Raw genomic sequence first — 12,321 nt, forward strand, 5'->3', positions numbered from 1 at the left:
ACAACTGACCCGAAGGCAGATTACCTCCATTCTAGCTTCCAGAGATCGGCAGCCTCCAATTGGCCTTGGTTCAGAGATAGAAGCAAAATCTGAAGCTGGTGGAAGAACGGAGACTTGCAACTGCACCAGGAATATACAGCAAAGTTACGTCATGGAAATTGGACTTCTGGCCCAGCCAATCCATGTGCTTGTTTATTCTCCATGTGAGAAAGTAGTCTAAACTATGATTACCAATGGTTAGATTGTCCCTTCAGTCTCCCAGCTGAGGTAATTGAGATGGAGTTAGTAGCAGGAAGGGCCAACAGCTGTAAAGCCACCCTTCCATATCAAACATTGATGGTAAGTGCGGAGGCGATGAACCAACATTGTGCTGATCCTTTGTAACATGGGAAAAGCCAAAAGAGGAACCAGCTAATAATTATCCCTTTAATTCTTTTCCTTCATCCACTTATCCAGGTTGACCTTTAATGTTGACATCGCTGTTATCTGAGCCACTAACCATAAGTGATTTCACAACTTTGCATAAAAATGCTTCTCATGCCCTAAGGTCGAAATCGCTAATATTTAATCTTGCACCTTGAAACCATTAATACTGACCTCACAATTAATGGAAACAGTCCACTTCCATCTGTCTCTTCCTTGGATGATTTTGAATGTTTCTAGCATATTCACTCAATAGTATGCATTTATCTAATGAAAGAAAGGAGTCAATTCGTTCAGTATTTGTTGTGCTAAATTTCTTCAATGACCAGTGTGGTTGAGTTTTACACTCTCTAAAGGAAAGCCTAATACTGTACTCATGGTGTTGAGATTTTGTTAAGTTTTGAGAGAGTGTATGTATGTTTTTGTATTCCTTAGGATACAAGAGGTAAGAATCAACCAAGGTTGAAATACTTTACAATTTAATTGGTTTTAGTGATGCTTTGAAACCTAGATTTGCAGATAGAGATGTCTCCAATCTTTACCTGAAACACAACTCAATCAGAGGTGATCAACTCCTTTTGTGGAGGGGTAATTGTTTTTTGAGACCTTCTTTGAACTGCTTTTCATTCTGTCTCCTATGAATGATTATAAAGTGTCTATTTTCTTCCTAGCAGAAAAAGTCTATTTAGAGCTTACCTTCCTCTTGTGTGATGAGAAGACATATGTCTTTGCTGGTTTGCTTGTCTTTAAAACATCCTTCCAACTTAGGGCAATAATGATACTCATGGTACTTTCTAGCGTGGTCAAGTTTAACAGTTGCCCAGCATGCCTTGTGATTTTGGTTAAGTTTAACAATTGTTAACCAAATTCTTTCTTTTTGCAACAAGTTAATCCAGGGTTTTTGGTTCATCTATTTGGTAATCCTTAAATGCGGGCATTAAAATGGCAATGTTCAAAATTCTTCAATATTTTTAACATCACTAAGCCATTGCATCCTATAGGGAACCCTAGTGAAATGCGATAGATATGGTTTGTTCCATGAAGTGCCAATGTTTCAGACCTAATTTAAACATAAGCATCTTTGTGATGTGACTATCAATGTAGAGAACCTGCAACAGTTGACCAATTTATAAGATTGGCATTAATTCAAACAACAACCTTGGCCTTAAGGCAGTGGTAAGAACAATTGCTTTTGTATTAATCGGATGAGTTAAGTTCTCATTTTTATTGCATGCAGTTCTGGTGCTTTGTTAACATTTGGCAATTCACTCCCATTTGTTTGCAAAAAGTGAAACCCAGTGGATCAGTCTATAACATGTGGAAATAATAGTTATTCTAAGAACACAAATGAATAGAATTGCTATATAATTTAAATGAAAGTTACATCATTTATTGCAGTTCTTTGATGTTTCTGAAGGGGGATTTGATCAATAATGACACAACTTTATTCTTGATGATGATCTGGGAGCAAGTCCACCCCACGAAATGTTGAGCTTTACTGTAATTTATCTTTAATGCATTACATTTTAACAATGGAATAAAGTACTTGTGATGTATGACTTGATTTTTTATTTCTCTTACATACATATATGGTATTTGCAAGTTTCTGAGTGTGAACTCCCAACAACCAATGCCCTGAGACGTGAGATAAATTTTGAAAACTGGGCCTGTTGTTTATAACAAAGCAAGTGTCCTGTATGTTTGGTCTCCTGTGACCTGGTGCTGGCAAGTTAAGTGATAAAGCATTTTGTTTTTGTGGCTCGTGCCAATCCAATTCTACTTGTGGGCCAGCTTGAGCTGCAGTCAGGGAACTTATAGTAATAACTAATCCAATGTATTGATCTTCTGCTCAAAATGTGATTTTCCTCAGTTAAATCTAAAGAGAATCTAAGCAGAATCTGAGACCTAATGGTGGCTGTCCATACCGAGAATTACATAAGTACGAGCTATGGCCTTACCTGATTTAAGAGTGACCCATAGACAGCAACATCAAGGGGCTTGATGCATTGTGAAAGGTCATGCCAGCAGTGCAGCAAGTATGTAATAATAAAGTTGGCAAATCAACAACTTATGCAGCAAGCTGTATTAACTAAAATGCAACATTACATTGCCAGTGTGTCAAAATTACAAGGTACAAACATATGGGCTTTCATTCTTTATATTGGATAATTATTGCAGACATCAAAATGCATAAGTAGGTACGTTAATTCATGAATGCAGCTTCCAGAGATAAGTGATGGCCTTCTCATTTGTTCAGATTAAGGTGAATCATCCACTAATTTGCGTGTAAAGGGATCACTCCTCGGTAATGTGTAGCATTTTTTGTGTCTCTGTGCAAGTGCATGTGGGGGTTACACTGAGCTCAAGTGTTGGTACATGTGGGGAATTTGTTTCTTTCTTCTTCCTAGACTCTGTTGACAGAAAATAAGTTATCCATCGAAAGTGAACATTAAATGCACTGAATGTTGTTAGAATATATCATTATAGACATATATTTTATTTCAAAAATGAGAATTTTGAAGTTGTAAATAAGTGATTAAATTTACTCTAGGGAGTAAATGGGGAGTGATTGTACAATGATGGAAGAGGTTGTAAAAGGTTTATTCAAGAGACTGCTGTCTTAATGAATATTTTTTCAGGAAATGTACTTAAATCAAAAATCTGTGAAAGTACTTTTTTGAAATTTGACATTATATAGAATGCAATAAAGTTCAATTTTTTTCAATATGGTAAGTGGCGCCATGAGGGTCTTGACTACATTTATGAACAAATAAATGTTTAATTAGGAGCATAAGCAGGCCATTCAGCCCCTCTATCGACCTGAACCATCATTCAATAAGACCATGGCTGATCTGATTGTGGCCACCATTTCACATTCCAACCTATTACCAATAATTATTGATTCACAACTCACTAAAAGAAAATAATTCCTCCTCATTGCTATCTTAAATTTAAAGATCTTTTACTTTTAAACTGTACCACCTGGTTCAAGTCTCTCCCACAAAGGGAAACATCCTTTTAGGATCCACCCTGCCAAGTATCAATAACATTTCTCATTCATCTAAACCCTAATTATAAAATTTAACATTAAAGGTCACATTCATAATATACATTTTGTGTCAATCACTCTCCATTACATGTCATACAAAGGAGTTTACTGAGTTCCAAAACTGGGCAGTAATTTAGAGGGATAGTCTTAATGGATAAATTTGCAGCAATGTTGTTATGGTCACATTGCCACTTGCAGGATTCCAATAGCTTTCTCCTAAAACTTCTTCTGACAATGATTAACTTCAGAAGAACTTGTTGTGGGAGAGAGCTTCTTTCCTTTGCATGTTCACAAAATCTTTCAAATTTATTGATTTTCTTTGGCACTTTCATGGGATGGCCTCCACCTTTAGAAATCAGGGCGTGCATCTATTACTTTAATGATAGCCAGTTTGTGTTAGGTGAGTTTGTTTTAGGCTGTAGGATTTCTGCCATCTTAACAAGATAAACCTGTCCAATTGGGGCTCACATGCAATGATGCTTATTTTACACTTTGCAGTATCTTAAAGGGTATGTAACTTTTGTAGTCATGGACAAAAGTATTTATCCTGCTCAGATTATTAGGAGATAAATTAAGTTTAATGTTGAAATTGCACCTTGACTTTCATTTCGAAGGAGCTGGAGTATAAAAGCAAGGGAGGGCTGTTAAAACTATACAAGACACTAAGTCAGACCACACTTGGAATACTGTGAACAGTTTTGGGCCCTCATCGAAGGAAAGATACACAGGCATTGGAAGCAGTTGAGAGAAGGTTCACTCAGTTGATCACAGATATGAAGAGAATTTCTTTTCAGGAGAGGTTGAGTAGGTTGGGTGTGTACTCAGTGGAAATTAAAAGAATTGAAACAGATAGTTTTCTTTGGAGGCTTGACAGAGTAATGCTGATAGATTGTTTGTGGGACAGTCCAGGACCAGAGGACGTAATAACAGAGTAAATGTCTCTCAGTTAGGACAGACAGGAGAGGAATTTCTCCTCTCTAAGGGGAGTAAGGCTGTGAAATGTTTTACTGCAGAGGGCTGCAGAAATTGGGTCATTAAGTATATTCAGGGTTGAGACAGACAGATTTTTAATCAGTTGGAGAATCAGGGGTTAGGGAATAAAGACAGGAAAGTGAAGTTGAGCATTATCGGATCATCCATGATCTCATTGAATGGTAGAGCAGACTTGATGGGCTGAATTTCTGCTCCTATGTGTTGTATGGTTTTATGGTCTTGATTATAGCCCAATTAACTGAAAGCAATGTTTTTCTGATTTTTAAAGAACTAAAGGGTTTACTTTCATTTGTAATTAATATGGTTGCTCAAGGGTGTCTTAGAATGGACGTATTGTCTCTCCAAGCTTGTTACTGGGAAAAAAACAAAGGAGAACAACTCTGTATTTATGGTTTGCTCTATCACGTTTTCATTTCTCAAGGTCACAGTCAGGGAATCTTATATAAATGAGTAATTTAATTTATAGATTCCCTAGTGCAATCTCGATTTTCCTAGACTGGACCTTAATATTAAGCAGTCCATGATTTGAATGCTAATGGTGGATATCCATATCCAGAATACTCTGCAAATTGGAATATGTCTTATCTAGTCAAATGGAAACTACCAAGCAGCCACAGAACTGAACATCTGTCTTCCAAGAAATATACTTCAATGTAGAAACAGACCATTTGGCCCTTAACCTCCTTCCACTTATCACATTCCCAACGCCCCTTCCCCCAAGTCCCTCTTCCCTACCTTTTATCTTAGCCTGCTTGGCACACCCTCCTCATTCCTGAAGAAGGTCTTAAGCCCGAAACGTCGATTCTCCTGCTCCTTGGATGCTGCCTCACCTGCTGCGCTTTTCCAGAGACACATTTTTCAGCTCTGATCTCCAGCATCTGCAGTCCTCACTTTCTCCACCATACCAGTATCCACTTTCTACAACTCAACTAGTTACACTGTCATACCCTTTGCCCCATAGCTTTGAAAATCTTTTTCTCACAGATCCAAATTCCTTTTTAAAGTGATAATTAAACATGCTTTCACCACACTCTCAGGCAGTGCATTCCAGATCCCGACTAATTGCCAGGTGAAAAAATGATTTTTTTTGGTTCTTTTTCTAATCACCTTAACTCATTGTCTCCCGGTTCTTGGCCCTTCTGCCAATGGGAACAGCTTCTCTCTGTTTACTTTTTCCAGACCCTTCATGACTTTTCTCTCAATCTTCTTTTCTCTAAGGTCACTAGCCCACAGCTTCTGTAAACTATCCACAGTGCCCTCATTCCTGAAACCATTCTCGTAAATCTTTCTCACACCCTCTCTAAAGTTTTCATATCCTTTCTAAAGTGTAGCACCCAGCATAGGTCACAGCATTGCAGTTGAGATAAATTCAGTGTTTTACAAAGGCTCACCGTACTTGCTCTTATACTCTACTTGCTCTACCTGGACTAAGATTCTAAGGTGCGTTCTCTTAGTCAGTTTTCCCAACCTGTACTTATTTATGTATATCCAGACACCTGTTTGTTTTTCAGTAACCTCCTTATATGCCAGCAAGAAGCAAGAGTAGACCATTTATACCTTGTGCCTAATGCCAGATACGAAGAGAATTTCTTTTGAGGAGACGTTGAGTATGTTGGGTGTGTACTCAGTGGAGATTAATAGAATTGAAATAGATCATGGCAGACCTGATTGTTGCCTACTTCTACATTCCCACCTACCCCAGGTGAACTTTGACTCCTTTGTTAACTAATAGTCTATTTAGCTTTGCCTTAATAAGTATTCAGTGAGGCGAAAGTGAGGACTGCAGATGCTGGAGATCAAAGTCAACATTAGAGTGGTGCTGGAAAAGCACAGCAGGTCAGGCAACATCAAAGAATCGATGTTTCGGCCATAAGTCCTTCATCAGGAATGAGGCTGGGAGCCTCTAGGGTGGAGAGATAAGTGGGAGGGGCCTTTATAAGAATTCAATTATCCCACTTCCACCACTCCAATGGGATGAGGATTCCAAAGACTCTCAAACCTCCGAGAGGAAAAACATTCTCCTCATTTAATTTTGTTTTATTTGTTTACCAGACATGGAGCATTACTGGTTAGGTCAGCATTCATGGCCAAATGGCAGTTAACGGTCACCCATTTTGCTATGGGTCTGGAGTCACATGCCAACCAGATCAGGTAAGGATGGCAGTCTCCTTCCCTAAAGGATGGTTTTGAACCAAATAATTTTTTTCCTGACAATTGGCAACAGGTACATGGTCATCATTAGACTCATATTTCTAGACATATTATTTAATTCAAATTCTGCCATGGCAGGATGTGAACCCAGGTCTCCAGGATATTACATGGGTCTCTAGATAAAGAGCTGAAAATGTGTTGCTGGAAAAGCGCAGCAGGTCAGGCAGCATCCAAGGAACAGGAAATTCGATGTTTCGGGCATAAGCCCTTAAACAGGAGGGCTGTTTCCTGTTCCTTGGATGCTGCCTGACCTGCTGCGCTTTTCCAGCAACACATTTTCAGCTCTGATCTCCAGCCTCTGCAGACCTCACTTTCTCCTTTCTCTAGATAAAGAGTCCAGCAATAATATCACTAGGCTGTCACTGCCTCAGGATAGTCATACCTAGTTCTAGGTCTCTTGCACGATGGGAATCAGCTTTTCAATATCCACCCTGTGTGAACCCAAGTGCCACCTGGATTTTCTATGTTTTCATTACAATTGCGTTCTTTGTTTACAATTTCCTCATTCCATTTACCAAAATGTAATGTTTTACACTTCTCTGCATTGATTTCATCAGCCACTTATCTGAGAATTTCTTAAGTTGCTAGACCATCTTCACAGATCACAACACTTCCAAGTTTTGCAAATTTTGAAATTGTACAATAGCTCATTAATACAAATCATAATCAAACCCTGAAGATCCTATTATTTACCTTTCTCTATGTTGAAAAACACTTGTTCACCAGTGTTCTCTGTTTCTTGTCACGGAGTCAGACTTGAATCCAGACCATATTGATATTGTCCCTTTTATACCATGAGCTTCAACTTCACCGGCAAGTCTGTTATTTGGCACTTCATTGAATGCCTTTTGAAATTTCGCCAAACATATTACCCTCGTCAATCTCATTTTCTCATGAGAAAACTGAAGCAAGTTATTTAGCTTGTCTTTAACAAAATCCCATGCTGTCTGTCTGTAATTAATCCACATTTGTCCAAGCAGTTTCTAATGGTGTCTCAGTGTAGCAAGTGCGTGTGAGCTAATTAATTATACTGATATAGGGGATTTCACCTCTTAAATTTAGGGACAGAGAATCATGATTGATATCATTTCATGCTTAATCAGTTCCTGCACTGGCTTAGGTTATCATGAAGAACTTTCCTTCTGAATCTTTCCCTTCTCCTGAGGCATGATGACCTTCAGGTTAAACCACCACCAGTTGTCTCTGTCTAATGAGAAAGCAACCCTACTAAAATAGATACCTGTAAGATTATGGTAACTTTTCCTTTGGGTTTGGTTGGCTGGAAAGATGATTTGCACTGTTGATGTAACACTATCATGGTGGGTTCAATTCCTGCACTAGCTGAGGTTAACTTGAAGGATTCTCCTTTTCAATCTCTCTCCATGATTACCCTCAGTTTAAAACACCTCTAGTTGTCTCTCTCTAATGAGAGGTGAGCCTTCCAGTCTGGTAAGACAATGGTGACATTACCTTTACTTACAAGTTTCACTGAAACAATGTAGTTACCAATCAGTTGGTGCAGATGAGATGGCTAAGATTTTGCCACTTGGTTCACCAGGACCTTTCCTGTCAATAGGTATCTTCTGTCTTATTTCTTGAGTGCTGCAGTGTGGGACTTATCAGGGCTTGACTTACAGAATACAGTTGCAGAAAGAGCTGATATACTCTTGGATGGAGGTTAGTTTTGTTGATTGCATGATTGGTTGGTGGTTGGTTAAGGAATTTTCCATTGGGTTGTTCACTGATAGCCCACTATCAGTGTGCCATTCTGACTGCCTACATAACAAAACAAAAAACTTTGGATGTTGGAGATCTGAAAGAAACAAAAACAGAAATTGCTGGAGAAACTCAACAGCTCTGGCAGCATTTGTGGAGGGTGAAACTGAGTTTCCTGTCCAGTGACCCTTGTTCAGAAAGGAATTTCCACTCTGATTTCAATTATCTTACCCTAATTCCAACCAGCTTGTTATGATTGTTATTCCAGATATTTAAAAAAAAAACTCTACCTATACAGACATGCAACAACTCATCTCTGGAGATTGGAATCCAGGTCTTTTGATCCAGATGTTGGGACACTGCCACTGCACCACAAGAGCCCACAATTACTGTTCTAATACAAATTGCTTTATTCAATGCAGTATTATCGCTGCAATTAACAAGTACTGATGTAATTAGTAAGTATTGCATCCATCTGGTTTTTGACATTAAAAATACTGCTCTGAGGTCCTTTAATTCTTTCCTTACACTGGCTCACACTCACAAATAGGCATCAACCAGAATTGATTAAACAGCAACATTACATTGACAATTTATTATCCATAGAGGAAAACAGTTATTTAATCTTTTTCATATTTAATAATTACCACAGACATCATAATGCAAACATATGTGTCTGAAGGATTTACTGAGTTGTTTTTAAGCATTGAACAGTTACTTTGTTGACAGAGAATAAGTAATCAGTTGAACCCTTGCATGGGAAATCATGATGGCTCAATGATTAGCACTGCTGTCTCACAGTACTAAGGAATGGGTTTGATTCCAGTCTGTGTGTAGTTTGCACGTTCTCCCTGTGCCTGTGTGGGTTTCCTCTTGGTGCTCCAATTTCCTCCTACAGGCCAAAGATGTAAAGGGTATGTGGATTGGCCATGTTAAATTGTCTATAGTGTCCAGGAATGTGCAGGCTGGGTGAATTAGCTATGGGAAATGCAGGTTACAAGGATAGGGTAGGGGGCTGGGACCCGAATGGGATGCTCTTAAGAGGGTTTGTGTGGACTCAATGGGCTGAAAGGCCTGCTTCGAAACACTGTAGGGATTCTATATTAACATGTAAAGCTGAATATGATGTCATGGGAAGATGTTGCATCTCAAGAGGGAATTTTGAAATTACAGAAGGCAAATTAAATTTACTCTGGGATGTATGGAAAGAGGCAACAATCTTTTTCAAGACATTGCTAATGGCTTCCTGCGGTGGGTTTGCAGGCATGTTGGAAAGGTCAACCTTGTTCTTAGTACTGCAGTATCTGAACAAAAAGGCTGACAATTTCCTACCTGAAGCCTCTTTTGACAGTGCCTGACTTTGTGAGAGGTCAGCATGTCAGAGAAAAGCCTCAACAGCTTTGAAAGTGCCGCCCTGTCGAAATTTGATTGCTAATTTACCAGGATGCATTCTGCCTTTGACAGGTGAGATGTTAATCTTGTCACTTCTATTTTAATAATAAAATGGAATTTTATTTTAATATTGCAAATCCTTTCAGCTGGATGAGTTTGGTCTAGACAATAGCTGAATAAGCTATCACTAGGAGTCAGATGCAGGCTTTTTTTACAACAGAATAAAATCGAGTTACAATTCTGAGTTCACTCATTGATGTTATGAAGACAAAAGATCCCCAAACTAAATACACAAGCTTACAATCGAGAGCAGGAGTAGGTCACTTGACCTCTTAAGCTCGTTTCACCATTCTATCAGATCATGGTTGATCTGATTAATTCATGTTCCCGAATATCCCTGATAAAACTTTCTTATCAAGAAACTATCTACCTCTGGCTTTGAAATATCCAAGGACTATTTTTCCGCTGCCTTTTGAAAAACAGTCATTCAAAGTCATTCAAAGAAGCCCAAGTTCCAAAACAAGTGCAGATGGTTGTTATGCTTGGAACTGTACTTCCTGACTGATGTTGCACTTTCCAAGAATGGAGTAGCAGGTGACTTGGGCAATTTAATAGCTTCAGACCTAGACAACTTTTAACCACGAGGGCAGACATCACAAAATTAAGGCCTTGAACTAAGAGTGAAAAGTAAGTCAGAGGAAATTCTGTCACAATGATGGTGTCACCAGCAAACTTGTAGGTGGAACTCAGATGAAATTTGGCCACACAGTCATGAGTGTATAATAACAGTAAGGAATTGAGTACGCAGCCTTGTGGGGCACCGGTGTTGAGGATTGTGGTGGAGGAGGTGCTCTTGCCTGTCCTCACTGATTGTGGTCTGTGGGTCAGGAAGTCAAGGATCCAAGTTGCAGATGATGGAGTAGAGACCAAAGTTTTGGAGTTTAGAGATACTTTTGTTTGAGATTATAATATTGAGAGTAGAGCTGTAGACAAAACTTTTCACTGTACCTAGGTACATATGACAATGATAAGTCAAATCAAATCAAAATTGTGATCAAACTGCACAAGGTTTTTGTCAGACTGCAGCTTGCATGCCATGTCCAGTTCTGGTCATTAAGTGACAAAAATAATTGCTGGGAGCAGCATAGAGAAAAGCCACAAGGCTGATGCCCATATCTGGGGTTGGAATGTTGAGAAGGGACTGGAAAGGCAGGGGACATTTCTGCCTGGATGGAAGGTGCATGCGAGTTATCAAGTTTTGTCAGATAGATTCTCCTGAGATTGAAGAATCAGAAAAAGAGATCACTAATGAGAATGAATTCAGAACTGATGTCAAGAAATGCCTCTCCACACTGAAGAGTGACCAACATGTAGAGTATGATTGTGATGGTGTATTAGGAGCAATGCCTTCAAATCACTGGACCTATTGCAATGGGAAAGTGCATTATCTTTTGAATGATTAAAATGAAACCCTATCCGGATCTTTTATGATTTAAAAAACTTCTATCAGAATTAGCACTTTCTTCTTCAAAGAGAACAATCCCAACCTTCCTAGTCTATTTCATAACTGAAGTTTCCAATCCTTGGAGCCATACCTGTAAATGCCTTCTACACTCTTTCCAATGCCTTCACATTGTTCCTATAGTGTAATGCCTTTGCTCTTGTACTCTATACCCCTATTAATAAAGCCAAGCACACTGTATATTTTATGAACTTCTCTCTCCAACGATCCTGCAATCTTCTGGCTGGTGTTTATCATGAAGGATTCTCCTTCCCAACTTCCTACCCTTGAGTTAAGCCATCACCAGTCATCTGTCTAATGAGAGAGCTAGCCTATAGCCTGCTAGGTCTACAGTGACGTTACCTTTATCATTTTACTACACATGTTTCTAGTTAAGATTTGAACAGAGTAACTGGTCAGGATGTTCAATGCCACTGTGATCGTCAGTGCCCAGGCACTGTGCTTCTTCCAAAGCCATGTGGCTGAAAATCTTACTGCAGGGGCTGGCAGATGTACATGATCATATTCCTAGTCAGGGAAGGACCCTGCGCCTCTCTGCCAGTACCTGCTAAATCTTCGGTAGACCCTGTCTTAGGACACTGCTCCATTCTTGGTAGTCCCTGTTTTAGTACACTGCTCCAATCTTGGTAGACCCTGTTTTGATATGTTGCTCCATTCGCAGCAGACCCTGTCTTAATATACCATCCATTCTTGCTAGACCCTGTCTTGGAATACTACTCCGCTCTTGCTAGGTCCTGTTTGGTATATTGCTCCATTCTTGGTGGACCCTGTCTTGGTATACTACTCCATTCTTGATGGACCCTGTCTTGGTATACTACTCCAACCTTGGAGACCCTGTCTTGATACACTGCTCCATTCTTGGTGGACCCTGTCTTGGTATACTACTCCATTTTTGCTCAATCCTGTCTTGGTATATTGCTCTATTCGCAGCAGACCTTGTCTTGGTATACTACTCCAATCTTGGAGACCCTGTCTTGATACACTGCTCCATTCTTGGTAGAACCTGTCTTGAAAC

The 12,321-nt window shown here is 39.3% G+C and overlaps 1 protein-coding gene across 1 annotated transcript in view; it reads left to right on the plus strand.

Annotated features, from left to right (window-relative positions):
• LOC132831517 (glutamate receptor ionotropic, NMDA 2B-like) overlaps nt 1-12,321 on the plus strand; it is a 407,508-nt gene that overhangs the window by 241,884 nt on the left and 153,303 nt on the right. The window lies entirely within an intron of this gene.

Source organism: Hemiscyllium ocellatum, chromosome 33 (assembly GCF_020745735.1).
Source record: "Hemiscyllium ocellatum isolate sHemOce1 chromosome 33, sHemOce1.pat.X.cur, whole genome shotgun sequence".
Classification (NCBI taxonomy): Eukaryota; Metazoa; Chordata; class Chondrichthyes; order Orectolobiformes; family Hemiscylliidae; genus Hemiscyllium; species Hemiscyllium ocellatum.